General features: G+C 39.5%; 1 protein-coding gene across 1 annotated transcript in view; it reads left to right on the top strand.

Moving 5' to 3' along the window:
* LRRC40 (leucine rich repeat containing 40) overlaps positions 1-27734 on the top strand; it is a 370991-nt gene that overhangs the window by 39363 nt on the left and 303894 nt on the right. The window lies entirely within an intron of this gene.

The raw sequence follows: 27734 nt of genomic DNA, 5'->3' as shown, positions 1-27734 counted from the left end.
TGCTCCTTGCCAGTTCAACTCATCTGTTGCCCTAGAGTTGCTGGAGGCCAGGAGCAAGTCCTGGTGTGTGGTAGCCTCATGCAAGATTCCCGGTTTCCTTCCCCTTCAATTCAGCTTCCGTGTTTTCCCTCCATCCACTCTTGGTGATTTCCCTCTGAAGAACTGCTATTTTTGTTCCCTAAATGATCTAATAACCCTATCTGAAAAACAGAGACAATATATACCCGTAACTACACAGTATTGGGCCCAAAATGTCTTTATTTGTCTTTGCTTCTTCTACTCCTAGCACAGGCACAGCACACCTGAAAATTTTATTACAAGTCTGCTATATTAATCTAGAGACTGAAGGGATTTAACCATAATACTAAGGAACTACAGCTAGCAAAGGATTTTTAATCTCATGACATCTGTGATTTTTACATAGAGGCAGGATCATCTATTTTCAATTCAGAGTCCAAGCAGAATTTTCCAAAGCAAATTTAAAATAAGTCCCTCACTAACACAACCTGTAGAACAGAACTGTAACATCAGGAAGTCGTTTCTATGTGTTAATGCAAATAAAAAGGCAGCCAGTGGTTTGCTGAATATATTAGAATAAAGCATATCTTTTTACAAAACACTTTTTTTGATACTTTTCTTTACAACAAATCATTACCATGACTGATCCTACAGTCCAGGTACTCATCTTTAAATTCCATGAATTGTCTGGATCCCTACACACTTTTCTTTTGAACCACCCAGGGAGTGTAGCATGGATTTGTTAATTAGTATTTACAATGTACTTCAAGATTCCACCAGGAACTAGACTCTGGGTACAAACTACAGAAAATAAGGGCGTTTACATAACAAGTTCATAAGACTGTTTCATTTCAAGTGGTTTCCTTATTTTTTTGTTTGTTTGTTTGTTTTTCATTTGTTTGTTTTATTTATTGGTTTTTTTTTTCTTTAGCTGTGGACAAGTTTCCTTTGGACAGGCATTTTAAAACTATCACTACCACTTTTATAATGTTACTCAACTAACATTTATTTTGTGTGGTTTGTAGTTGGACCTTATGCTGTTATGGAAATAAGTTCAACATTAATCTTCTGATTCTGTGTACATGTAGGTCAATTGCGTGATGAGATGCGTGGAACAAAGAGCTTTTTATCTGAATCATGAAAACTTAAGAAAACAGATGCTGTTTTTAAAAAATGAAAAAATATAAATAAAATAAATAGTTGAGCTGATGTCCTTCATAGAAAAGTATTCTATCTTAAAATAAGATTTGTGAGCTCAATGTATTCATTATCAAGGTCTGAAACAAATATGGGAATACTTGCATTTAAAAATAAATAAATAAAATAAAAGACTTTTTTCCTTTAAGCTCTGTTGGATTTGAAAAACAGACTGTTAATAAGAAGTTGATACTTAAAGACTGCACTTTTAGTAAATGAGTAATCAAAGACTGGCTTTGTAATAAAAGCCCTAGAGGAGGAAACTGACAGATCATATTATGTGGGATGAGACTCACATGGGACATACAGTACAGAACAGAATAAAGATAGGACTAGAGTGGAAATTGTTTCTCTGCTACAATAGGTAGTGGGTTCTCAGCAAGAAGAATTAAGGATTAATTCTAAAATCACTGAAAATCCTTTAAAATCTGTTAGAGTAATCGTTCATTATCCATGAGGGGTACATTACAAAACCCTCCATTGATGCCTGAAACCACAGATAGCACCACACCCTAAAAATAATATGTTTCTTCCTATGCATGCATACCTATGATAAAGTTTAATTTATAAATCAGGCACAGTAAGAGATTTACGACAATAACTAGTAATAAAATAGAGCAGTTTTAACAATGTGCCAGCATCACTACTCTTGTGCTTTGGGGATATTAAGTAATATAAGGCTTACTTGAACATAAGCACTGTCATACATTGACAGTCAATCTAAAAACTAAGAGGGATAACAGAGTGGGCTACTAAGCGACTAAGGGGAGGATTATAGACAGCGTGAAGATGGTGGACAAGGAATAATGCACATTCTAAGCAGGACAGAGTTGGGCAAAGTGGGATACTGTGAGATTTCATCACACTATTCAATATGATGTGCAATTTAAAATTTACAAATTATTTATTTCTAAAATTTTTTATTTAATATTTTTGGACTGTCATTGGCCACTAGTAACTGAAACTGGAAAGCAAAACCACATATAAGGGAGGACTATTGTATATGTAAGTACATTAGATAAGCTTTTTTTGTTACTTAATCTGGGTTTATTTATTTGCAACAAATCATTTTATTATCTTGGAGTTAGCAAAATAATGAAAGTCATCTTGTTATGTGGTTCCAATCAGGAAACAGCCTATTTTGCAGAATTGTCTTGTAATATGGCTTATTTCCATCTTGAAATGAAAAACGTAAAACTAATTTGCATTTTTTTAATAGTGTATTCTTTAGAAAACGTGTCATTTGGCAAACCCACAGCCAATATCGTACTGAATGGGCAAAAACTGGAAGAATTCCCTTTGAAAACTGGCATAAGACAGGGATGCCCTCTCTCACCACTCCTATTCAACATAGTGTTGGAAGTTCTGGCCAGGGCAATCAGGCAGGAGAAAGGAATAAAGGGTATTCAATTAGGAAAAGAGGAAGTCAAATTGTCACTGTTTGCAGATGACATGATTGTATATTTAGAAAACCCCATTGTCTCAGCCCCAAATCTCCTTAAACTGATAAGCAACTTCAGCAAAATCTCAGGATACAATATCAATGTGCAGAGATCACAAGCATTCCTGTACACCAATAACAGACAAACAGAGAGCCAAATCATCAGAGAACTCCCATTCACAATGGCTACAAAGAGAATGAAATACCTAGGAATCCAACTTACAAGGGAAGTGAAGGATCTCTTCAAGGAGAATTACAAACCACTGCTCAATGAAATAAAAGAGGACATAAACAAATGGAAGAACATTCCATGCTCATGGATACAAAGAATCAATATCGTGAAAATGGCCATACTGTCCAAGGTAATTTATAGATTCAATGCCATCCCCATCAAGCTACCAATGACTTTCTTCACAGAATTGGAAAAAACTAGTTTAAAGTTCATATGGACCCAAACAAAAGCCCGCATTGCCAAGACAATCCTAAGCCAAAAGAACAAAACTGAAGGCATCACCCCACCTGACTTCAAACTATACTACAAGGCTATAGTAACCAAAACAGCATGGTACTGGTACCAAAACAGAGATATAGACCAATGGAACAGAACAGAGCCCTCAGAAATAATACCACACATCTACAACCATCTGATCTTTGACAAACCTGACAAAAACAAGAAATAGGGAAAGGATTCCCTATTTAATAAGTGGTGCTGGGAAAACTGGCTAGCCATAGGTAGAAAGCTGAAACTGGATCCCTTCCTTACACCTTATCCAAAAATTAATTCAAGATGGATTAAAGACTTAAATGTTAGACCTAAAACCATAAAAATCCTAGAAGAAAACCTAGGCAATACCATTCAGGACATAAACATGGGCAAGGACTTCATGTCTAAAACACCAAAAGCAATGGCAACAAAGTCAAAATTGACAAATGGGATCTAATTAAACTAAAGAGCTTCTGCACAGCAAAAGAAACTACCATCAGAGTGAAAAGGCAACCTACAGAATGGGAGAAAATTTTTGCAATCTACTCATCTGACAAAGGGCTAATATCCAGAATCTACAAAGAACTCAAACAAATTTACAAGAAAAAAAAACAAACAACCCCATCAAAAAGTGGGCAAAGGATATGAACGGACACTTCTCAAAGGAAGACACATTCATACAGCCAACAGACACATGAAAAAATGCTCATCATCACTGGCCATCAGAGAAATGCAAATCAAAACCACAATGAGATACCATCTCACACCAGTTAGAATGGTGATCATTAAAAAGTCAGGAAACAACAGGTGCTGGAGAGGATATAGAGAAATAGGAACACTTTTACACTGTTGGTGGGACTGTAAACTAGTTCAACCATTGTGGAAGACAGTGGGACGATTCCTCAAGGATCTAGAACTAGAAATACCATTTGACCCAGTAATCCCATTACTGGGTATACATGATATAAATCATGCTGCTATAAAGACACATGCACACATATGTTTATTGTGGCACTATTCACAGTAGCAAAGACTTGGAACCAACCCAAATGTCCATCAATGATAGACTGGATTAAGAAAATGTGGCACATATACACCATGGAATACTATGCAGTCATAAAAAAGGATGAGTTCATGTCCTTTGTAGGGACATGGATGAAGCTGGAAACCATCATTCTCAGCAAACTATCGCAAGGACTAAAAACCAAACACCACATGTTCTCACTCATAGGTGGGAATTGAACAATGAGAACACTTGGACACAGGAAGGGAAACATCACACACTGGGGCCTATCGTGGGAAGGGGGGAGAGAGGAAGTATAGCATTAGGAGATATACCTAATGTAAATGACAAGTTAATGGGTGCAGCACACCAACCTGGCACACGTATACATATGTAACAAACCTGCACATTGTGCACATGTACCCTAGAACTTAAAGTAAAATAAAAATTAAAAAAAGGAAAAAGAAAATGTGCCATTTGGTTTCAGGATAAAGGAGACAGGGTCTAGGGAGAAGATGGGAAGTTAGATCCATGGTCCAGTAAATGCTTTTTATAGCCCTCTCATAGAAATTGATAATGCACAGTTGCTTATTAAAGATGGAGAATTGCTGCAGAAAAGAAACCTCTTTAACTATAGCATAGCATTTCTCAAATGTAATTGCCCAAGGAAAGGTTTTTTCACATAATATTATATAACACACCCAAAGACCTAATATGCATATTTCAAAAAACAAGCTTTGAAAAGAGTGTACTACATTGTGATAAGTATATATGGAGTAAGATGCCTGGAGTAAGACCTCAATAAATGGGAACTATTTTCTCCACCCCCCCTCCAAATTATAAACCTACTGAAGATGGAGACTGATGGTTTAATAACAAATATCTAGGATCAGGAGTATAATTTGAAATATCTTGCTAGGATGACTTCTTGGAGGAGTCTATTTTCTTTTTCTTTCTTTCTTTCTTTCTTTCTTTTCTTTCTTTCTTTCTTTTTTCTTTCTTTCTTTTCCTTCTTCTTTCTTCCTTTCTTTTTCTTTTTTTGTTTTACAGAGTCTCACTCTGTCACCCAGACTGGAGTGCAATGGCACAATCTAGGCTCACTGCAACATCCACCTCCTGCGTTCAAGCTATTCTCCTGACTCAGCCCCCCCGAGTAACTGGTATTACAGGCACCCACGACCATGCCTGGCTAATTTTTGTATTTTTAGTAGAGACGGGGTTTCACCATGTTGGCCAGGCTGACCTTGAATTCCTGACCTCAGGTGATCCATCCACCTCGGCCTCCCAAAGTGCTGGGATTACAGGTGTGAGCCACCACGCCTGGCCTGGACTTAGGCTTTTGAATTAATGTTGGAATAATTTAAAACTCTGGGGAACTGTTGGTTTTGAAATGTGAAAATGACATGAGATTGTGGAGGGGCCAAGGGTGGAATGATGTGGTTTGGCTCTGTGTCCCCACCCAAATCTCATCTTAAATTGTAATCCCCACTTGTCAATGGAGGGACCTAGTAGGAAGTCATTGGATCATGGAGGTGGTTTCCCCCATGCTGTTCTCATGATGGTGAGTAAGTTCTTATGAGAGCTGACAGTTTTAAAGTGTGGCACTTCTGGTGGCTCACGCCTATAATCCCAACACTTTGGAAGGCCGAGGCAGGTGGATCACAGGTCAGGAGTTCAAGACCAGGCTGGCCAACATGGTGAAACCCCGTCTCTACTAAAATTACATTAGCCAGGCGTGGTGGTACACACCTGTAGTCACAGCTACTTGGGAGGCTGAGGCAGGAGAATTGCTTGAACCCAGGAGGCAGAGGTTGCAGTAAGCCAAGATCATGCCACAGCACTCCATCCTAGGTGACAGAGCAAGACTCTGTCTCAAAAAAAAAAACAAAACAAAAAGTGTGGCACTTCCTCACTCTCTCTCTCTCCTGCTGCCATGTAAGATGCTTCTTGCTTCTCCTTCACCTTCTGCCATGATTGTAAATTTCCTGAAGCCTCCTCAGCCATGTTGAACTGTAAGTCAATTAAACCTCTTTTCTTTTTTTTTTTTTGAGGCGGAGTCTCGCTCCGTGGCCCAGGCTGGCGTGCAGTGGCCGGATCTCAGCTCACTGCAAGCTCCGCCTCCCAGGTTTACGCCATTCTCCTGCCTCAGCCTCCCAAGTAGCTGGGACTACAGGCGCCTGCCACCTCGCCCGGCTAGTTTTCTGTATTTTTTTAGTAGAGATGGGGTTTCACCGTGTTAGCCAGCATGGTCTCGATCTCCTGACCTCGTGATCCGCCCGTCTCGGCCTCCCAAAGTGCTGGGATTACAGGCTTGAGCCACTGCGCCCGCCCGGCCTAAACCTCTTTTCTTTATAAATTACCTAGTTTCAGGTATCTTTACAGAGGCCTGTAAAATCAAAAGCAAGTTAATTATTTGCAAGATACAATGGGAGTACAGGCATTGGGTAAATGTTCCCAAATGGGAGAAATTGGTCAAAACAAAGGGGCCACAGGCCTCATACAAGTTCAAAACCTGGCTGGGAAGTCATTAAATCTTAAAGCTCCAAAATCCACTTTAACTCCATGTCTCACATCTAGGGCACACTGATGCAAGGGTAGGGCTCCCATGGCCTTTGGCAGCTCCACCCCTGTGCCTCAGCAGGGTACAGGCCCTGCGGCTGCTTTCACAAGCTGGCGTTGAGTGCCGGCAGCTTTTCCAGGGGCATGGTACAAGCTATCAGTGGATGTACAGTGCTGGGGTCTGGAGGATGATGGCCCTCTTCTCACAGCTCCAGCAGTGCCCCAGAGGGGACTCTTTGTGAGGGCTCCAACCACACATTTCTCTTCCACAGAGGTTCTTCATGAGGGCCATCCAGGCATTTTCACACATCTTCTGAAATCTAGGAGGCTTCCAAAGCTCAACTCTTGTCTTCTGCATACTGCAAGCCAAACACAACATTAAAGTTGCCAAGGATTGAGGCTTGCACCCTCTGAAGCAACAGCCTGAGCTGTACCTTGGTCCCTTTTAGTCACAGCTACAGCTGGAGCAGCTGGTTTTCAAGGCACCAAGTCCCAAAGTTGCACAGAGCAGTGTGGGCCCAGCCCACAAAGCTGTTTTTTTTCCTCGTAGGCCTCCAGGCCTGTGATGGGAGGGGCTGCCTTGAAGATCTTTGACATGCCCTGAAGGCATTTTCCTTATTGTCTTGGCCATTAACATTCAGCTCCTCGGTTACTTATGCAAATTTCGGCAGCCAGCTTAAATTCTTCCCCAGAAAATGGTTTTTCCTTTTCTACCACATGGTCAGGCTGCAAATATTCCAAGCCTTTATGCTCTGTTTCTCTTTTAAACATAAGTTCCAATTTCATGCCATCTCTTTGTGAATGTATATAATCGAATGCTTTCAGAATAAGCCAGGTCACTTCTTGAATGTTTTGCTGCTTAGAAATTTCTTCTGCCGGGCTGGGCACAATGGCTCGCACCTGTAATCCTAGTACTTTGGGAAGCCAAGGTGGGTGGATTTCCTGTGCTCAGGAGTTCAAGACCAGCCTGGGCAACATGGTGAAACTCCGTCTCTACTAAAAATACAAAAAATTAACCAGACTTGGTGGCACACACCTGTAGTCCCAACTACTGGAGAGGCTGAGGCACAGGAATTGCTTGAACCCGGGAGGTGGAGGTTGCAGTGAGCCAAGATCATACCACTGCACTCCAGCCTAGGTGACAGAACAAGACTCTGTCTCCACAAAAAAAAGAAAAAGAAAGAAAAGAAAAGAAAATTTCTTCTACCAGATACCCAAAATCATCTCTCTCAAGTTCAAAGTTCCACAGATCTCCAGGACAGGGGCAAAATGCTGCCACTCTCTTTGCTAAAGCATAGCAAGAGTGACCTTTGCTCCAGTTCCCAATAAGTTCCTCACATGTATCTGAGACCACCTCAGCCTAGACTTCATTGTCCATATTACTATCAGCATTTTGGTCAAAATCATTCAACAAGTCTCTAGGAAGTTCCAAACTTTCCCACATCTTTCTATCTTCTTCTAAGCCCTCCAAACTCTTCCAACCTCTGCTCAACACCCAGTTCCAAAGTCACGTCCACATTTCCAGATTATCTATATAGAAGTACTCCACTCCTGGTAACAATTTTCTGTATTAGTCTGTTTTCACACTGCTATAAAGATACTACCTGAGACTGGGTAATTTATAAAGAAAGGAGGAGGTTTAATTGACTCACAGTTCAAATGGGTGGGGAGGCCTCAGGAAACATAATCACAGTGGAAGGTAAAGGGGGAGCTGGACTTTTATGTAAAAAAAAATTATATTAAAAAAAGTAATGACTGCCCCACAGTTATTAAAAATTAAAGCTTCAAAATAATCTCCTCTGACTCCAATCCAGGACACAGTGATGCAATGTGTGGGCTCCCAAGGCCTTGGCAGCTCCAGGCCTGTGGCTTTGCAGCGTTCAGCCCCAGCAGCTGCTCTCAAGGTCTAGCTTTGAGTGCCTGCAGCTTTTCCAGGCACATGGTGCAAGCTGCCAGTGGATTTACCATTCTGGGGTCTGGAGGAGGGTGGCCTCTTCTCACAGCTCCAATAGGCAGTGCCCCAGTGGGAACTCTGTGGGGCCACCAACCTCACATTTTCCCTCTGCACTTCCCTAGTAGAGGTTCTCCAAGAGGGCTCCACCCCTGCTGTGGTCTTCTGCCTAAGTATCCAGGCTCTTCCATACATTTCAGATACATCCTCTGAAATCTAGGCAGAGGCTCCCAAGCCTCAACTCTTGTACTCTGTGCATCAGCCAGCTTAATACCATGAGGAAGCCACCAAGGCTAATCACTTGCACTCTCTTAAGCAGCAGCCAAGCTATATCTGGGCCTCTTGGAGCCATGGCTGAAGCTGGAGAGGCCAGGATGCAGGGAGCTGTGTCCCAAGGCTGCATAGAGGAGCAGGGCCCTGAGCCTGGCTCATGAAGCCATTCTTCTCTCCTAGGCCTCCAGGCCTGTGATAAGTCATGAGTCATGTAATGTGGTTTTAGAAAGTACAATCTTGGTCAGGCAAGGTGGTTCACTCCTCTAATCCCAACACTTTGGGAGACCAAGGCAAAAAGATCACTTGAGCTTTGGAGTTCAAGACCAGCCTGGGCAACATAACAAATCCTCATACCTACTAAAAAAAAAAAAAAAAAAAAATAGCCAAGCATGATGGCACACACTAATAGTCCCAGCTACTCAGGAGTCTGAGATGGGAGGATCCCTTGAACCTGGGAGATCAAGGCTGCAGTTAGCTATGACTACACCACTGTACACCAACCTGGTTACAGAGTGAGAGCCTGTCTCGACAAAGAGTAAAAATCTCAGGAAAAAACAAAAAGGCTCTAAGAAGGAAAGAAGTTATTCAAGCACCTGTAAGAAGATTCCTGAGATTAGAAAGGTACAAGTTAATTATAATGGGTAGGATATCACCAAAGAAATAAATTATATTTCACAAGTGTTTATCGATAAACTGAACTTACATTTCAATTTGCACCTGGTGTCTTAGTGTAACTACTAACTGCATACCCTTTTGCTCCCAAAAGTGTCTCACTTTGGATAATGAATTATGTGTGGACACCCTACCATGTGCCAGGTGTACTAAGCAGTAACAGAAAACGAATATAAAAATTAATGATTTAATACTGGGGTACTGGGCCAAAAAAAAAAGGCATGTGTCTTGCCATCAGAAAAGTGTTCCATTTCATTACAGAGGCAAGAAGAATATGTCTGAAAGAATCTGAAAGCAATAAAATGCTTTTTCTAGTTTAAAGTCAGTGTTAGGTAGAGCAAATAAACTGCAGGAAAAAAAAAATGGAAAGGGGAAAGGGAGGAATGAAGTAGAGAAATTAGGAAAAGCAGATGGATGCATTTGCAAATTGATACCCAGAACCTAAGCTTGAATCCCTTTGTCATTGAGTGGAAAATGGGTGCATACAAACATGACTGACTACAGGCTAGTGACCTTTAGCCTGCCACTCTGGCAGCAAGGTAACTAAGACTACAGCCTCAATGAGGTCTTAATTTTTAACCAGTCTCTTCAGAAGGTATTTCTTAGAAGATCAGGTATTGCCTTCATATAAAATATACCCCAAGACTTTTTTCCCATCTCTTTCAGACCATCGATGTAACAAATTTGGAATTTTATTTATTTATTTCTCCAAGAACCTTTTAACTTCCAGAGAAGGGCGAGTTTGGGTGTGTGCAAAACTGAACTGTAGGACTGCTTTGCTCTCAAAACCTTCCACGTTGAGAGAAGCTTCTGGCCTTTGCTCTCTGCTTTATTTTTCAGCATTTTTCAGCCATCGCCAGCATACTAAGTTCAGTTTGCCCCAAGTGCTCTAAGGGTTTTAAACTGTGCTAGTTTTCTAAAAAGTAATTCATTTTTAACAGGTCTTATTTCTGAGTAAACCCACAGAAGAGCAGTTATGGGCAAATAAAAGCAGATTTTATTTAACATTCTGTGAAATGTGGCAGCCCGGGAAGAAGATGCATGCTGGGCCTGGCACAGAACTCCACAGTCAGTTTCCATAGGGAAAGAAGATGAATAACCCAATGCAGTCAACCCCTCTGTGAGTACAGAAGTAATGAACAAAGGACTCCTTTCATGTGGGTGCTTCATAACACTTTACACTGACTTCATGCAGCAACTTCAAAGCACTTCTCTGTTAAGAGTAATTATCTGCAATTTGCAGAGTAGCACACACAGTCTTCTCACAGATTGTACACTCTCCTTCAGACCCCCAGCTGGCTGGATGTGAACATGACAACACTTCATTTGTAGACCAGAAACAGCTTCCTGATTCAGCCTACAAAAAAGGAAGGAAAATATTTTAAATGAAAGGCTTTCCAAAGAGCTATGTCCTTGGTGTTGGCATGCTACTCACTGTGATCCAAGAGCCCAAGTACAGCTTGAAAAGAAAGCCCTAATTACCAGATCACTAAAATAGGATCCTTTTATAAGAGCAGCTCATATATTAACAAATTAAACCTAATGTTTTATAATATAGAATAAACTGAAAACTGATGGTATGAATTGAGTTATTTTTGTCATACCCAAATGGATTGGAATCAAGGAACCAGGGGAAAAAGCACTCAGAGTACACAGCACCTGCTTCAAGAATTATCCTGCAAGCTCAGCTGCTGAAATGGCCTGCTGCAATGTAAGACCATTTTTACCTAGCAGCTACCTAAATGACCTGCCATGACTCTAAGATTAGTTTTTCCTACTGCCATCATTCACCAATCAGAGCTTGTCAGCTCCCAGAAACTTCACTACTGCCAGTGAGCTTTCTTACAAAACAATATGTAGCATTTCTTTTTCTAATAAAACACTCAACCTTCTCTTTGTTCTTCAGACATACTAAAAACCACACCAGTCTGTGTGTATATCACAAATTGCAGTTCTATTTTCTCAAATTAAACCTTTTGTTTATAGATTTGTCTCTACGTTTTTATTTGACTTTGACAAAACTAACTGATGAAATAGTAACTTTCTGTAACTTGTTATTTTTTTAAACAGCAGTATTTTTAACAAACCACTTGATTCTTCAAGTAATCAATTTCTGTCTATAAAACAAAATATGATTCACATTTTTTTCAAGGTCATACGATGTTTCTTCAATATAAAATGTCTTTTTTTTTTTTTTTTTTTTTACAAAATGATGTCTCACTGTGTTACTCAGGCTTGTCTCGAACTCCTGGGATTAAGTGATCCTCCCACCTCATCCTCCCAAAGTGCTGGGATTACAGGTATGAGCCACCATGCCAAGCTGGAAAATGTCTTTTAAAAATGATAAAATATATAAGGACTTCTAGGATCCTCTCTAGTTATAATATGCTATCTGTTATATAGGAATTTTGATCATTTTAGTGTATCTTGTTGATATGGTTTGGTTATGTCCCCACCCAAATCTCATCTTGCATTGTAGCTCCCATAATTCCCATAGGTCATGGGAAGGGCCTGGTGGGAAATAAATGAATCATGGGGGCAGGTCTTTCCCAAGCTGTTCTCATGATAGTGAGTAAGTCTCATGAGATCTGATGGTTTTATAAAGGGGAGTTCCCCTACACAAGCTCTCTTGCCTGCCACCATGTAAGAGGTGACTTTGCTTCTCCTTTGCCTCCTGCCATGATTGTAAAGCCTCCCCAGTCATATGGAACTGTGAGTCCATTAAACCTCTTTCCTTCATAAATTACCCAGTCTTGGGTATGTCTTTATAAGCAGTATAAGAACAGACTAATACGCCTGTTAAATAGTATGAAAAGTATATGGTGGCTCTTAACCACGTGAATTGACTTTCCTAGGAATTTTAGTTTTTACTTTTAATTATCCAATGTATATTTATATCTAAATTCTAAGGACAATTGTTAAATTTCTACCGCCATCTTTTTTAGGTAGAACTGACTTGAAACTAAGCAAAACAAAAAATTATACACAGAACTTTTCCTCAATAGATTGTTTTAATTAGTACTAATTTTTGTTTGTTTGTTTGAGATGGAGTCTCACTGTGTCACCCAGGCTGGAGTGCAGTGGCGCGATATCGGCTCACTGCTGGCACAATCGTGGTTCACTGCAACCTCCGCCTCCCAGATTCAAGAGATTCTTCTGCTTCAGCCTCCTGAGTAGCTGGGACTATAGGCATGCACCACCACGCCTGGCTAATTTTTGAATTAATACTAATTTTTAATCAGAGTATTATGTTTACAAAATTGTTTTAGGTATATGAGGAGTTAAAAGGCTTACAACCATAACAAAATAATAGCTCCAAGTTCTCCTTGCCTGCCAACTTTCTTGTCCTACTTGCAGTTTTAACATTTCTATAATATTACTTTTAAAACTCTAAATAATATGTATGTATCACTATCTCTCAGTTCATCACATTTTAGTTATTTACTAACTTTCCAATATGGTAAATGATTTCACGCACCATCTTCCCCTTCTTCTTTTCCTCCCAATATAATTCACTCTCTTCTTCTCTTTCTGTCTCATTTAAACTCAAACACAGAGGTTTCATTCTTATAATTATGTAAGTATTCATCACGGTTGAATCAAGTGGAGTATCATGACTGCATTTACTTTCTTGTACAAATTTTTTTTCATTTACTTTATTTCCCACACAGTCCAACACTTCTGTAAAATGCCTTGCATGGCCAGGTGCAGTGACTCACACCTGTAATCCCAGCATTTTGGGAGACTGAGGCGGGAGGATTATGTGAGCCCAGGAGCTTGTCACCAGACTGGGCAATGAAGTAAGACCCTGTCTCATTTACATATATGTAGAGAGAGAACTACAGTCTTGAGGAAACCAACTCAAGACCAATATGTTCTGTGATGTAGATTTCCTAGAAACATAATTGCTGTTAACTACAGAAAGAACCCCATAAAGATAAATAGGAGTAGAGATACAAAATTTGGAAGATAACCAGAATAAAGCCATTTGGTAGTGATATTGCCAAACGTCATCTAGACAACAATTGGACATTTGTTTAATGACCTTTGAGAGTTCCAGGGAATGTTTTTTTTTTTTCTGCCACTAAAGAAGGATGTCACTAATCACATTGCAAGTGGCCCTGAGTATGTCCAGAGGAAGGATTTTCTAGTTAAGCAGAGAGTTTTTTGAGCTTTCACATTAAATTAGGCTTATATTAAAGGGGCTACAAGAATTAAAATCTTTGCAAATGTATAGAATACCTAATCCAATCCTGGAAAAACTGTTTTATGCATACAAGAGAGACAGAAAATAATAAAGACAGAGACAGAGAAAAAAACAATAGAGATAGAGACAGAGAAAGAAACAGAGAAACAGAGAAAATAATAAAATCTAATTTAAACATCCCTCTCCAGAAATGGAGTTATCATAGTCCTCCATTCAAAAAGAATTTTTTTAAAGTTTCTAAGTGACATCTAACACATGAGAGAATAAGACAAGGCCCTTGTGCACACGAAGCCTACAGACTAGTATAAAGACTAGACCCAGCCTGATCAGGCCGGGTGTGGTGGTTCATACCTGTAATCCCAGCACTTTGGGAGGCTAAGGTGGGCAGATCACTTGAGCTCAGGAGTTCAAGACCAGCCTGGCCAACATGGCAAAACCCCATCTCTACAAAAAATACAAAAATTAGCTGGGTGTGGTGGCATGCACCTGTGGTCCCAGCTATTCTGGAGACTGAGAGAGGAGGATCACTTGAGCCCAGGAGGTGGAGGCTGCAGTGAGCTGAGATTGCACCACTGCACTTCAGCCTGGGTAATAGAGCGAGCCTCTGTCTCAAAAAAAAAAAAAGAATATATATATATATACACACACACACACACACACACACAGACACATATCTTTTATTACCATGTCTCAAAATCAAATCCATCTACACACAGATATAGATAGATACATATATATACATACATCTATATAGGTAGATACATATATGTAGATATAGATATATACATACATCTATAGAGATACATATATGTATCTATATAGAGATACATATATGTATCTATATAGAGATACATATATGTATCTATATAGAGATACATGTGTACATATAGATACATATATAGATATATAGATAAATATATGTATCTATCCATATGGATGTATGTATATATGTATATATGTATCTATATATAGATGTATGTATATACACATACATATATGTATCTATATAGATATATATATGTGTGTGTATCTTTTTTTTAAAGTCTTTATGGCTTATAAAGGATGGATTTGATTTTGAGAGATGGTAATAAAAGCAAGGAAGGCAAATTCTGATTCAAAGAAAAGCAGTGCTTCTCACCAGTCAAGAGATACTTCAATTTTGAGGCTCTTAATGCATTTTTTAAAAGTAAAGAAATGCAAAAATACTAGTTTACAGAATAGCATTGTTTATGTCTCTATTCCATTTGAAAATAATGAAGTCTAAATTTAAAACGCTTTTTGAATGAAACTCCCAGGACAAATGGTCTTTTTGACTCCCCATCATCACTCACCCCAAATAAATCCTGAGATACAAAAGCAAAGAGAGACAATGTCATAAGGCACATTCAGAGGAAATAAATGTGATCTTGATTACAGAAATAAACAAGACAGGTTATGTGGAATTTTTTTTTTCTACATGGTTAAAAAATGTTTAACAAAGTTCTTTTAATATAAAGGATGCACAAAAAATGTGATTTTTTTTAACTCCTTAAAAGCATTTATCTATGCCCCTCATGTATCATGTATCACTCACCTTGCCAGTTGTGATAATAATTTATCTTCTTAGCAAACTGTGGTATTATTATATATATTGGTTTTTGTCCATGGTTTCTGGCTTACAACTCCCATAGCCCTTCTTACAGTCTTTTGTTATAACTTTGGGTATGTCAGGCCTCAGAAAACAGAATTTCTCTGACCTTCTTCCCTCTTTTCACCTGCCCCAAGGCAGAACTCTTATCTGCACCCCCATCTGAAGACTGTCTGCAGAGAGGGTCCCACCCTATACACTGAGGGAAGGAATGCTTGTCTTGAAGTGTCCATGAAAACCCGTGGGGACTGGGTTCAGAAAGTTTCCACATTGCTGAACACGTGGAGGTTCCTGAAGGCTGGCGTGCCCCCAGAGGGCATGGAAGCTGCGTGCCCCTTCCCACATACCTTACCTTATGAAGGTATACATGTCTTCATCTGTATCATTTGTAATGTCCTTTACGATAAACCAGCAAACGTAAGTGTTTTCCCTGAGTTCTGTGAGCCACTCTAGCAAATTAATCAAACTCAAAGAAATTGATTAATTCCAAAGAGGTGGGAGCCCCACCTTGAAGTTCCAAAGAGGCGAGAACCCCAACTTGAAGACAGTCAGTCAGAAGTTCCAGAGGCCTGGAGCTGTGACTGGGTGTAAGGAGGAGGTGGTCTTGTGAGACTAAGCCCTCAACCTGTAGGCTCTGATGCTATCTCCAGGGAAATGGTGTCAGAATGAAATTGGAGGACACCCAACTGGTGTCTGCTGCTTAGGTGTGGGGAAAAAATCCCACTCCTACTTTTGGAGGCCGAGGCAGGAGGATCACCCGAGATCAGGAGTTCGAGACCAGCCTGGTCAACATGGGGAAACCCCATCTCTACTAAAAATACAAAAATAAGCCAGGTATGGTGACGCATGCCTGTAATCCCAGCTAGTCGGGAGGCTGAGGCAGGAGAATTGCTCAAACCTGGAAGGCAGAGGTTGCAGTGAGCCAAGATCGCACCACCACACTCCAGCCTGGGTGACAGAGTGAGACTCAAAAAAAAAAACACTCGACTGCTTTGGTCATGGAAGTCTTCTGTGTTGATGATTGCTGTGGTGCTGTGAGAGCAGAGGGAAAACAGGGTTTGGCTGTGTCCGCACCCAAATCTCATCTTGAATTGTAGTTTCCATAATCCCCATGTGTCATGGAGGAACCCAATGGGAGGTAACTGAATCGTGGGGATGGTTACTTTCATGCTGCTCTTGTGATAGTGAGTGAGTTCTCGGGAGATCTGATCATTTTATAAGGGGCTTTTCCCCCTTTGCTCGACCCTTCTTCCTGCCTCACTGTGAAGAAGGTGCCTTTCTTCCCCGTCTGCCATGACTGTAAGTTTCCTGAGGCCTCCCTATTCATGCATAACTGTGAGTCAATTAAACCTCTTTTCTTTGTAAATTACTCAGTCTCCGGTATTTCTTCAATGCATCGTGAGAATGAAGTAACACGCATTGTGTGGGAGAGTTTCTCTCTACATACAAACTGTTTTACAGATTTTCTCCCATATCAAGTTTTATTCTTCAGTAAAAGTAAGTAATATTAAAGCACAGCATGACTTTTCTAGGAATGTTAGTAGACTCTGATGTCCCAAACACCAGCTGGTCTCTTCACTAAAATCTGACCACGAGAGAAGAAATTGTGCTCTGAAGGAAGCAAGTTCATCTTCAACAACAAAAATATTAAATAAAAGTTAACATAAGCCTGGGCATCATAGTGAGACCCCATCTTTACAAAAAATAAAAAAGAAATTATTCAGACGTGGTGGCACAAGCCTGTGGTTCCAGCTACTCAGGAGGCTGAGGTGGGAGGATTGCTTGAGCCAGGGAGGTCAAGGCTACAGTAAGCCATGATTGCACCACTGCACTCCAGCCTCAGCCTCGGCAACAGAGCAAGACACTGTCTCAAAAAAAAACAAAAAAAGAAAGAAAAGAAGAAAAATCAGCATATATGCTGATTCACCAGCTCATAAAAATCACTATTTCATATCTTGTAACTCCTTTCTGTTTTACCCACTGTATTTCACACAAAATTCGCCCCCTCAGCTTTTTCTCTGGGAATGTGGCATCAGAATTAATCATAGCATTTTAGATAATGTTGGTGAACAAATCAAAGTTTATCAGTCAGAGAAATTAGCAAATCTGTACTTCTCTAGACGTTAGAAGGGGATGGGTTGAAAAACATTAAGCAAGAAATGTCAAAGGAACTGGAAGTGAGAGAGGGCCAGCAAAGTCACAATAAAAAAGCTCTGAAATATGTTACATGAAGGTTTTCCTACATATGAACAAATAAAAATGAGAGCTGAGAATTCTATCTAAAAGCAACCAGAGCACCATCTGAAAGTGAAAGTGATGAAGATTCAAATAGTCTATATTTTTGTTTGCTTCAATATCTAAGTAATATCTTTTTATGTAATGCAGAATTAATTTGCATTAATTAATAAACTTCTTTGAAGTTTATAGAGAATGCATACTTAGGGGTCATTTTTTCATTATTTTTCTCCATTGATGAAGTGAATGTAGAGAAACTCATATGTCAGACATGGTGCTACATACTTTACAAATATTATATCAGTTATTGTTCAAAATAATCCAGAGAAGTAGGTGTCATTATTATCCCTACTTTAGAGATGAGGGAAAAGAAGAGATTACATAATCTAAAGTTACATAACAAGTAAAACCAAGAATCAGGCCGGGCACGGTGGTTCATGCCTGTAATCAGAGCCCATTGCTATGTGACCTTACGTGACAAAAGAAATATTGCAGATGTGATCATGGTTAAGGATCTTGAGATGAAGATCATCTTGGATTATCTAAACAGGCTCAATCTAACCACTTGAGTTCTTAAAAGTGAAGAATCCTTCCAGCTGGATCAGAGAGAAGGCTAAAGGAGGAAAGATTCAAAGCATAAGAGGAAGTTGACTCGTTGCTGGCTTTGAAGATGGAGGAAGGAGCCAGAAGATAAGGAACATGATGGCCTTTAGAAGCTCGGAACAGCTCTCTGATAACAGCCAGCAAGGTCATGGAGATCTCAGTCCTACAATCGCAAGGAACTCAATTCTCCTATCAATCTAAATAAGCAAGGCAGCCGGCTTATGCCTGTAATCCCAGCACTTTGAGGGGCCGAGGCAGCAGATCACCTGAGGTCAGGAGTTTGTGACAAGCCTGGCCAACATGGTGAAACCCCGTCCCTACTAAAAATACAAAAAATAGCCAAGAGTGGTGGCAGGTGCCTATAATCTCAGTTACTCAAGAGGCTGAGACAGGAGAATTGCTGGAACCCGGGAGGTGGAGGTTGCAGTGAGCCGAGATCGTGCCACTGCACTCCAGCCTGGGGTACAAGAGTGAGACTTCGTCTCAAAAAAATGAAAATAAATAAATAAATAAATAAGCAAAGAAATAGACTCTCCCTTAGAGACTCCAGAGAGAAACACAGTTTTGCTGATTTTAGTGCAGTGGGACCTGTGTAAGACTTTCAATCTACAGAACTACAAGATAATAAACTTATGTTATTCAAGATAAGTTTGTGGTAATTTGTTATGGTACAACAGAAAACAAATACAGAAGAGATTTTCAAGACATTTTTTCAGTTCTAACACTCATTTTACCAGTGAGAAAATTGGGTCCTAGTTATGCTATAAAAAGTTCTTCTAACCCTATTCATTTGGCTAATATCTATTCTGCCCTCATAATTCAACTTGGATGTCTTTTCCTCCTATAAGTTCTTCCTGACTCTCCAGGACTAGGTGTTCGTACTATGTGGTCTCAAAGCTTTCATGCATGCTTTAGCACACTGCCTATTTCTCTGAACTCCCTACTGGATTTTGAGGGCAAGGACTTTGTCTTACTCAACATGGTATTTTTTTACCTTAACACATCCCAGTAGTTATAGCTCAAGAAACACTGAATGAAAAAATAATTAGCAGTTAGAGCTCAACAAACATTCATTCATTCAATTCAACAAACATTGAATGTTTGTTGAGCTATAACTCAATAAAATAATATATTTTTTGAGCTATAACTTCCTATAACTCAAAAAATAAAAACACTCTGTCTCCTGAGTACATTTCCCCTATGCTGTTAGAGTATTCTCCTAAAAGTGACCAAAGCATGGCAAACAGATTTTCAGCCCTGGAGTGGCAGTATAGCTTGTTTGCTAAGGACATGGATTTTGGAATCATACAAACCAGATTCACACCATGCCTCTACCAATTATTAATTATATGGCCTTAAACAAGTTTCTTTCTAGTGTTAGTTCCTCAGTTGTAATAATAGCACCTGCTGCAAAGGATTGCATGAGAATTCACTGAAATGATGCTTATAAAATGTTTATGTGAGGCCAGGAGCGGTGGCTCACGCCTGTAATCCCAGCACTTTGGGAGACCGAGGTGGGTGGATCACCTGAGGTCAGGAGTTCAAGACCAGCCTGGCCAAGATGGTGAAACCCCATCTCTACTAAAAATACAAAAATCAGCTGGGTGTGGTGGTGGGCACCTATAATCCCAGTTACTCAGGAGGCTGAGGCAGGAGAATCATTTGAACCTGGGAAGCAGAGATTGCAGTGGGCTGAGATCATGCCACTGCACCCCAGCTGGGCAACAGAGCAAGACTCCATCTTGGGAAAAAATAAAAATAAAAAATAAAGAAATAAAATGCTTATCCAGGTATTTACCAAATAGTGAGAGCTAAAACAGAAAAATTGGCCATTATTATTACTAGATACCTGCAATGGCTAGTTTTATGTATAAATTTCTCTAAGTCATGATGAGCAGATATTTGGTCAAGCAATTATTCTAGATGTTTCTGTGAGGGTATTTTTGGGTGAGTTTAACATTTGGTGGGCTTTGAGTGAAGTAGTTTGCCCTCCATAATCTAGTGGGCCTCATCCAATCAGTTGAAGGTCTAAATAGAACAAAAATCAGCTTCTCTGAGCAAGAAGGAATTCTCCAGCAAATGGCCTTCACTTGAACTATAACATTAGCAGTTATCTGGGTCTCTAGCCTGCTTGCAGATTTTGGACTTGCCAGCTTCCATAATTGCATGAGCCAATTCTGTACAAACATGTGTGCACACACATACATCCCAGTGATTCTGTTTCTCTGAAGAATCCTGACTAATATACAATACCTGTAAATATGATGATATTATTAGGTACAACTTGTAAAAATGAAAATTGGAAGATATGTAGATTCCTATTATCTATTATAAGTAATTATTCCTTTAATTTCAATATCAAATGAGACTCCTTCAGTTATTAAGAGCAGCAACAACAAAAACAACAAAAGAAAAACAGGCTCAATATAAGAACAAAAAAGGAGAAAGAAGAAGAGGAAAAGAAGAGAGAAGGAGAAGAAATGCATTGGCTCATGTGACTGACATGTGCTGGCATATATCTAACTTCCGGGATAATTAGATGCACATTTCAAAAAATATCACCAGGTTCCAGTTTCTGTCCACCTCTCAGAGATGCCCTCTCCATGGGGTTTCATTCTCAGATAGTAGTTCTTCTTGTGGTGGTGAGATAGATGTAGCAGCTCCACATTACACATTTTCGGGCTCAAGTCACAGTGAATGAGAATGCATCTTTTCTGATAATTCCCATGAAAGTTATGAGACTTACTCTTTTGTTTTTGTTTTGTTTTGTTTTGTTTTTTGAGACGGAGTCTGGGTCTGTCGCCCAGGCTGGAGTGCAGTGGCCGGATCTCGGCTCACTGCAAGCTCCGCCTCCCGGGTTTACGCCATTCTCCTGCCTCAGCCTCCCGAGTAGCTGGGACTACAGGCGCCCGCCACCTCGACCGGCTAGTTTTTTGTGTTTTTAGTAGAGATGAAGTTTCAGCGTGTTAAGCAGGATGATCTTGATTTCCTGATCTCGAGATCCGCCCGCCTCGGCCTCCCGAAGTGCTGGGATTACAGGCGTGAGAGACTCATTCTTAATGGACTGACCTAGAACAAGTGTTCATTCAGAAGCATCACTGTGACCAGACTAGATATGTGGATTGGTCTTGGATAATCTGTGCTCAATACTGGGACTCCCCAGCAAACTAGTAATTGAAAATGAGGACGGAGTAGCTTTCCACTGGGTATATGTTGCCTGAAGAAGGTTAAATGGTTGCTAGTCAGACAAGAACAAGAGATAACCACTCTAATTAGTTAACAAAATCACTCTTTGCAATTTATGTTATTTTGCCTTCTACAAAGGGTATTTGATTTTTGAGAACCAAAAGCACAAGAAGATACCTGGCATTAAATATTTTTTAAATATTCCATGCTAAAAACTCACGCAACATGGAAAATGTATAACAGGAAATTCCCTTCCTTAGCCGTTTTATGACAGGAACAATTTCAAACCTTTTCATAATATTACAATTATCATCGTTGCTATTTGGTGATGATTAAGCTTTAAGTTTGCTTTATATTTTCGAAGTGATCTACTATCGTTTGTATTAGCCACACATATGTACGTATATGTAATTTTATGTATCAGATTCTCTAGGTCATGGCATCTAGAAATGCCAGTCGGATCCTCTGGTATTTCTTTCTCCAATATTCAATTTTTTACAAAAAGCCAAAAAATTATCACACCAGTTGGTTAAAACAGCTTGTAGCTAGGCTAAAATGAGAACCACCCTCCAACCCAGGATAACCAGTCTGTTACTTAGTAACAATAACAGAATATTCTAAATCTAAACCACAACAAGAGTTGGATGGACAGTTTTGTTTGCCATGATTTCAATATTCAAAACACTGTCCATATAATTTAGAGAAAACTTAAAGTCATATACACAAAAAATTTGACAATGGTTTTTACTAAGCCAAAGGGATAGATAACAATTATTGAGCACCTAATGCATCCATGCCTTACATTCATTGTGAGCAAACGTTATTAGGCCCATTTTTCCTATGAGGAAGAACATTCAAGTTTAGATAGTTTAAGTTGCTGAAAATAAAGTCAGCTTGCAGGTAAGCACCCGAGCTGGGTTTTGAACTTAGAAAGTCTGATGTCTACTTTTCTGTTAAGAAAGCCTATTAAAGGCCAGGCGCCGTGGCTCACACCTGTAATCCCAGCACTTTGGGAGGCCGAGGCCTGTGGATCACCTGAGGTCAGGAGTTCGAGACCAGCCTGGCCAACATGGTAAAACCCCATTTTTACTAAAAATATAAAAATTATCCAGGCATGATGGCAGGCACCTGTAATCCTAGCTACTTGCAAGGTTGAGGCAGGAGAATAGCTTGAACCTGGGAGGCAGAGGTTGCAGTGCCTGGAGATCGCACCACTGCACTCCAACCTGGGTGACAGACGAAGACTCTGGCCCCCCTCTAAAAAAAGAAAACCTATTAAAGACCACCTTTTCCTTCTAAATCTCTAAACTCTCCAGAAAAAAAAAATTACTTTTAGTTTGGCCAACATAGTAGGACTTCATCTCTACAAAAAATTAGCCAGGTGTGGTGGCACATGCCTACAGTCAGCTACTCAGGAGGCTGAGGCAGGAGGTTCACTGGAGCCCGGGAGGTTGAGGCTGCAGCAAACCACAATTGCACCACTGTGCTCCAGCCTGGGTGATAAAGCAAGACCCTATCACCAAAAAAAAAAAAAAAAAAAAAAAAAAAAAAAAAAATTACTTCTGCAAAATAGAAAAACATTGTTATAGAAGGAGGGAAAGAAGGAAAGAATGGGTAAGCAATTTCATTATAGACCAATAACCACAACATTATAGCCACGGTTACTTTGTTTAGGCTATCTTATGGAGATTGTTAGATAAAATGGGTGAGACATAAGTTACTACCTGTAGTGGATGCTGTAATACACCAATAAGGTTCCCCTTACCAGGCCACAGCACCAGTCTACCCTCCACCAGAGAACTGCCCTCAGCTTACTGGAGCCACTTCACCAGTAAGGTTTCCCAAGCCTCCCTCTTCAACTTCCCTGTCCCTCCCCATCTCCAGCTCATAATTAGTGGTTGAATAATACAGGGATATAAAAGGCCAGCCCCTGGGTCCTCAACTCTAAAGCACCTTTATTTCAGCAATCACTCCTTCACGAACAGGCTAAGGCTAGACTTTGCTTGACTCTTTCATTCAAAATAAAATAAGCTATGTGAGTAAAATATATGCCCATCTTTTATTACAAAGTCTCCACCTTAATCTCTGTCCCGACTAGAAACTAGGATTTGCATTAATTATGATGCCTTGATCACATGGTAACAACTCTTGCAATTTCAAGAGGGTGGTTTGCTAATCTGTTTGAGAACTGTCTGTGCTGGACTAAGAATGGTGCACTAGCACAAAGAAGTAAGAGGTCTGAAGTCCAACATTCTAGCCCCGCCTCTGCCACTTATTTTTGCTAGTCAAATGATGTTCACTCTGAACCTTCCTTTCCTTCACTGTAAGAAGATGGATTATACTTGTCCCTTCTAATTCAGCATGTAGGTGTGAGAACAGCAGAGCTAATAAATGAAAGGAAAAAAATTGGGCCCAATTTTTTTTTCTACTTGAAGAAACCAAGATATAAATTACTGTAAAAATAGTATCAAGTCAGAAGTCTCTACTCCCTAGAGCTATGCTATATGTGTTCTATTAAAGGCACACTATTCAACAGACAAAGAAGTTTGCAATATCTGACAGTTCTCGCTGGAACAAATAGAAATTTATTTTGTGAGCAGTAAGTCAAAATTGAATCCAACGTGTTTGTTTAAAAGAAGACATATAGCAACCTTTTCTTCAATCTTCAATTTAAAAGCAACTTCATTTTCTATTGCACTCATTTTTTTGTAAGTAAATTTGTGTTGTATTGTGAAGTAAATGAAATCAGGATTTCTTTTGTTGTATAGAAGAGGAAATTCTTTTTTAAATAATTACTTGTCTTTGGATAATTCCTAAGAGAAGTTTTATTTTGAGTAATACTTTTGTTACTCCTTGATGACATTTTGTTTAATCATGTTTACCATCTTTTGTATTTCTTTCAATATTGGCCTCCTAAGAGATTTGTTATGAAGCATTTGTGTTCCCTTTTGTGTTTTTCTAAAGTGCATTCCAAGCTTTATTTTTCTTCTCTGAAATTTTCTTCAGATCCACCTGAGTAATTAAGTGATCATATTGTTTTCACTTTATAAAAATACTGTTAAGATTTGTATCTTAATAGTATTAAGATTTCCATATTTCTACAAAATAGATTTGTAGTTTCATACTGTTTCCTGGCTCCTCTGTGGAATCAGGTCATTTAAGGCTACTCTGTTGTTAAAAATGATGTCTTAATTTAAAAGATAGTCCAGATTTTACTGTTACTTTCTTATTTACTCCTCACATCTCCGAGCTGGTCATCTTCAGCAAAATAATCCAAAATAGTGAACAATCTTATCCATTTTACTTACAACAGAATTCAATGAAAAACTAAAGGAAAATGCACTACAAGGACACTGAGAAGAATATGACCCATTTCTTTTATCATGTAAATTGAAAGCAGCTGGAAGTTAGCTATGTAATGAACTCCCAGGTACAAATGCATGAGTAAATTGAGTCACAAAGAAATGTCATACTTCACAGAGTCCACAATAAAGTTTTCTCTTAAATGTCATCTAGCTGGATCAAATACAAGCATGATGCTGTGTGCCTACTGAAGATTGTACCCACTGGCTTCGGTGTGAGATGGCAATCTCACTCAGAATTTCAACAGTGAATATAGTGAACAGAAGAGCTGATGGAATTTTGCATAATATACCTTATAAAGCAACTCAGTGAAAATAGCGTCCTGAAGGCCTGACCTCACCTAACCTGACCAGAATGTCCAGTTACTTTCCCTCTGCAAAACCAGATGGACTGTGAAGAAAGTGCGGCCAAGCGTTAAACATAGAATCATCATCTTAGTGTGAACTATGTTAATGGTGGGAGACATGGTTGCAGATAACCAAAAGCTGTGGATAAACCTCAAAAACCCTAATAAACATAATGGTGTCTTCTCAGGCAGTGAGGAACAGTGCCTAGAACATGGTCGTGATGGTTAATTTTATGTGTCAACTATGATGCCCAATTGTTTGGTCAAACATCAGTCTAGATGTTGCTGTAATGGTATGTTTTAGATGTGATTAACATTTAAATAGACTTTGAGCAAAAGAGATTAATCTCCATAATGTGAGCGAGTTTCATGCAATCAGTTGAAGGCCTTAAGAGCAAAGACAAAGGTTTCCCTAAAGAAAGCAATTCTGCCTCATAACTGCATCATAGAATCTCTGCCTGTATTTTCAGCTGAATGGTCTGCCCTGCAAATTTCAAACTCAAGACTACAATAGACTGTAGACTTGCCAGCCTCACAATCACATAAGCCATTTCTTAAAATAAATCTCTGTCTATCTCTCTTTCTCTACACACACACACACACACACACAGAGGCCCTACTAGCTCTGTTAGTCTGGAGAACCTTGACTAACATGATGGTAGTTACTTACTGCTCACCAGAAGCCCTAAGAGACTGAATATAGGAATGGACAGTGGCCATGCTATATGTAAAATTAGAAATTCGACCCACAACCTGCAGCAAGCTGCCCAAGAAACCAACACCCCCATCAACAATAAACAACCCATGAGATCAGCCTGCTGCAAGTCAGAGTTGCAGGAAGCCAGATTGCTTTCTTTAGTGACAATCCAGGAAGCTAAACAATAACTCGTATAACAATTGGCCCAGAATGGCCGGGAAATGAATGACTGACAGTTTCTCTAATTTTGCCCCTGCTTCCAACTTAGGAATTTCAGAGAAAGCCAAATATGCACCCTTAGCAAATCACACAGGATGCCCCATCTAGAGGCCAAAGCAACTCCATCTTGGATGCTAATCTGCCGTGTTGGCTTCCGATTAACCCTCATTCCAGTTTATCTATTGTACCTTGTTTAAGAGCAGGTACTTATTGTAAATCCTGTCCTTAGAGTAAGTCACCCTTGATAAACTCGTACATACAGTAAATCCTGTCCTTAGGTCAAACAGCCTTGATGTTAGCATACTTCAGTTGTCTTACAAATTCCTTCTCAACCACTCCTCTCCCTATGGCATGTAAGTCCCGGGTCTGGTGGGTAATTATGCTGGGATTCACCACCTTGCCCCATCACTGCCCAAGATACAGTCATGGCTTCTGTTCCTAAGTCCCTATTAAATGTTTCTTTCTAAGAAACCGGATGCCTCTTTGGCCTCTCAACTTCCTTAGACTTTGGTGTAGAGTTACACAGACCTGCCCACTGTGAAACACTTGACTCCAGTCAACCTGCTTCCAGTTTCCCCATGCCAACAGTCTTCACCTAGGACATACCTGAAGGCTTCCCTTTCCTCCACTATAAAACTTTTCCACCCATCTGCCTGCCTTTGACTTTCTGCCAAAACCCAGGTGATGGTGGCTAACTCCCTTGCTATAGTAAGCTAAGAATAGCCTTTCCTTTTCTCGTTTGGTTGATCTTCATTAATTTCCACAGCCCTAAGGCCTTGAGATGGCAAGAAATCAGTTCTGGCAGAAACCACAGTGAGACAGGACCTGCCTCAAAATGCTACTGCCTCTAGAGACAGAATTTCCAGACTTAATAGGCATAATTCAAGAGTGTGGGCAATACAGAAGAATGTGTATTTTTATGTATTCTCCTCCTACACATCACTGTTATTCATCAGGCTGTATGATATTATTTTAACCAAAACAAATGGCAATATCAAGATTTATTATAAGATGAGAAACCTTTAGTATAAAAACAATTTTTAAGATTTAATTTTTGACTTATGGCTCACTGACAACTTGCTAACTATACACTCAACTATAAAATTGTCTATTTCATTATTTTTTTTAGAGACAGGGTCTCCTTCTGTTGCCCAGGCTGGAGTGCAGTGGCACATTCATAGCTCACTGCAGTCTGGAACTCCTAGGCTCAAGGAGATCCTCCACCTCAGCTGCCCAAGTAGCTAGGACTACAAGCATGTACCACCAGGCCCAAAAGATTCTATTTTTAAACATATCTTCCTTTATTCTCAACAACTGTACTATTTCAGATAAAAATATAAAAAGTATTATTTCTCTGTAAAAAGGTGGCCTTTAACCTGCCATATATAGGATTTATAACTAATCTGCAAACACTAAGATTTGGGAATAATAGTTATTTAATTACATTTATAAAAATTAACACAAAAGGCTAAGACCTCTAAGAGCAGTAGTTGGGAATTAAAAGGACCCAGGAATATAGGTTAATGTCACATAATGTAGGAATACCACAATGGGATGCATTTGATAATTAGATTTATTTTTTTTAATATTAAGTACAATCTTAAATCAGTAGAATTTCACAGTAAACTTTTCAAGTATTTGATTTTTGGCTTA

This window comes from Macaca thibetana, chromosome 1, assembly GCF_024542745.1.
Source record: "Macaca thibetana thibetana isolate TM-01 chromosome 1, ASM2454274v1, whole genome shotgun sequence".
In the NCBI taxonomy this organism is placed as follows: domain Eukaryota; kingdom Metazoa; phylum Chordata; class Mammalia; order Primates; family Cercopithecidae; genus Macaca; species Macaca thibetana.
Note: the sequence above shows the minus strand (reverse complement) of the source record. Positions and strands in the feature narration are given on the sequence as shown.